The following is a 3316-nucleotide window of genomic DNA, read 5'->3' as shown; positions in this document are numbered from 1 at the left end:
CTAAGCCTTAATAAATTCTTCTTGATTCCTTGCACATTCCTAGCACCTTGTAAGCACCAAAAATGTCGATTCCTTGTGCTCCATACGCAAGTTATCCATTCCAGCCCAAAACTGCTCCAAATTGCTCCAAAGTGCCATTTCTTGTTACCTTTGCCAATTGGACCTACAAACACACGAAAATAGCTTAAAACACTCTAATAAATATAAAATGACTGAGTAAATGCAAAGAAATAGGCTAACAAAGTTGCATAAATATGCTCCTATCACAATGCCCCAAACATCAAAAATCTCAGTAGAAAATATAGGAGTCTGCGGCATTTGATCTCTTGAACCTATATTGCCTGTTTTTTGACAACAAGCACAAGTCATGCAAAAAATTCTGGCATCCTTAAATATAGTAGGCCAATAAAATCCACATTCTAGAAATGTAAGTGTTGTTCGTTAAGTACCAAAATGACCTCCACAAGCATAAGTGTGACAGAAAATTAAAATTCAATTGAATTCAGAATCCTGCACACACCTACGAATAATTTGATTAAGGCAATATTTCCACAAATAAGGGTCATCCCACACATAAAATCGTGCCTCTTTTTTAAGTTCATCACGTTGGTGCCTATTTATGGTGTTTGGAACTTGTTTAGGTACAATATAATTCACAATATCAACATACCATGGCTCACTTACCTTAATGACCAGCAGCTGTTCATCTGGGAATACCTCTGGAATAGGTAGAGGGTCTTCTTCATGTACCAAATGACTCAAATGGTCAGCTACTACATTCTCACTTCCTTTTTTGTCTCGGATTTCCACATCAAACTCTTGGAGAAGAAGCATCCAGCGAATAAGCCTTGGCTTGGTTTCTTTCTTCGTAAGTAAGTACTTCAAAGCAGTGTGGTCAGAGTAAATTATCACTTTAGTTCCAAGTAAATAAGAACGAAACTTATCTAAAGCAAACACAACAGCAAGGAGTTCTTTTTCAATGGTGGAATAATTCAATTAAGCATCATTCAAGGTCCGAGAAGCGAATTAGATGACATACGGCTTCTTGTCCTTTCTTTGTCCCAAAATAGCCCCTAAAGCATAATCTGAAGCATTGCACATAAGCTCAAAAGGAAGACTCCAATCTGGTGGAACAATGATAGGTGCGAAGTTAGCATCATTTTTAGGTGCTTGAATGCCTTCTCACATTCCTCATCAAACACAAATGGCACATCCTTTTGTAAAAGTCGGCACAAGGGTGTTGAAATCTTTGAGAAATCTTTGATAAAACGTCTATAGAATCCTTCATGTCCAAGGAAAGAACGAACCTCTCTCCCCGAAGTGGGAAAGGGTAAGTAGCGTACAAGATCTATTTTAGATTTATCAACTTCAATTCCTTTTTCTGAAACTATATGACCTAAAACTATGCCTTGTTTTACCATGAAGTGACATTTTTCCCAATTTAAAACAAGGTTAGTTTTGATGCAGTGTTTCAATATCAAAGTGAGATTAGTTAGACAATCATCAAAAGAATCACCAAAGATACTAAAATCATCCATGAAAACTTCAATAATCTTCTCAACAAAATCTGAAAAGATATTTACCATGCATCTCTGAAAGGTGGCTGGTGCATTACATAAACCAAATGGCATTCGACGATAAGCAAAAGTACCAAATGGACAAGTAAAAGTAGTCTTTTCTTGGTTATCTAGAGCTATAACAATCTTATTATATGCTGAATATCCATCAAGAAAGCAATAAAAAGAATGACCAGTTAACCTTTTAAGCATTTGATCAATGAATGGTAGAGGAGAATGGTATTTCAATTCCTTGTGGTAGCGTTGAGCTTCCTATAATCCATACAAACTCTCCAACCTGTTTGGATACGAGTGGGCACAAATTCATTCTCTGCATTCTTTACCAGAATGACTCTAGATTTCTTTGGTACTACTTGAACCGGTGAAACCCAACGACTCTCCGAAATTGGATAAATGACTCCACAATCAAGAGCCTTGATGATCTCCTTTTTCACAACTTCCATCATATGAGGGTTGAGTCAGCGTTGAGCTTCTCGAATTGGTTTAGTCCCCTCCTCTAGAAGTATGCGATGCATGCAGGTTGTAGGACTTATTCCCCTAATGTCGGCCAAAGTCCATCCAATGGCTGTTTTGTACTCTTTCAACACCCTAATTAGTCTCTCCTCCTCTAATGTCATGAGTGTTGAAGAGTCTATAACTGGCAAAGTCTCTTTGTCTCCCAAGAAAACATACTTCAAATGATTCGGTAACAGTTTAAGCCCAAGAGAGGGTGCCTGAATCACTGAAGATAACAACTTATTAGTAGAAATGGGAATTGGAATTGGGATTGGAGGCTTACCAATGTGTTGTGGCAAAGACTCAAGGGAAGCCACCATCTCGACAATTTCTGAATGATGAGGCTTAGTCACATTGGTTTTGAGGCCAATTCCTTCAGCAATGGTTGTTTCAAAGGCATCCCTATTTAAGAATTCGAGATATTCCTGCACCAAAGAATCAACTACATCAATAGAAAAACAAGAATGATCATCAATAGGATACCTTATAGCTTCAGTAATATTAAATTCAATGACATCGCCATCAAATTCCATTATTAATGTCCCTTTGAACACTTCTATCTTGGTTCAGGCTGTTTTCATGAGAGGTCTTCCAAGTAAGATTGGCAATGGCGTAGAATGGGCCGAATCTTCCATCTCAAGTACATAAAAATCTGCTGGAAAGATCAAGTGGTTAACCTGCACCAAAACATCTTCCAAAACTCCTTTCAGATATGCATTAGAACAATCAACTAATTGAATAATAACATCATCATTTTTAAGCTCTCCTAGATTCATAGATGCATAGATAGAGTAAGGCATGACATTAATGGAAGCACCTAAATGTAGCATAGCATGTTCAAACTTGGTATTGCCAATAACACAAGGGATTGTGAAACTACTTGGATCCTTGCATTTAGGTGCCAGTTTTCTTTGCAAATCTGCAGAAACATTTTTACTTACTTGTACAACTTCCTTATTCGAGATCCGTCTCCTTGTTGTGCAAAGCTCTTTCAAAAATTTAGCTTACTTTGGAACTTGCTTTATTGCATCAAGCACTATTTTCAAACACTATTTTTCAATTTTTTTTTCAAATTTTCGGATTTTCTGTTATAGGACACATTGAAACACCTAAAAACACACTAAAAACACTTAAAACAGTGAGTAACAACTTTAGAAGTGATAGGTGATAAAATTCCACGAAAATCAATGAAAAATCATTTGGTTACCCCCCCCCCCCACACTTAAATTAAACATTGTCCTCAA

At 37.0% G+C, this 3316-nt stretch overlaps 1 pseudogene; it reads right to left on the bottom strand.

Moving 5' to 3' along the window:
• Window positions 1–332: 332 nt before the first annotated feature.
• Window positions 333–2707, bottom strand: LOC148690547 (uncharacterized; annotated as a pseudogene).
• Window positions 2708–3316: the final 609 nt, after the last annotated feature.

The sequence above is a fragment of the Pyrus communis genome, chromosome 15 (assembly GCF_041283825.1).
Source record: "Pyrus communis isolate YQ-2024b chromosome 15, ASM4128382v1, whole genome shotgun sequence".
In the NCBI taxonomy this organism is placed as follows: Eukaryota; Viridiplantae; Streptophyta; class Magnoliopsida; order Rosales; family Rosaceae; genus Pyrus; species Pyrus communis.
Note: the sequence above shows the minus strand (reverse complement) of the source record. Positions and strands in the feature narration are given on the sequence as shown.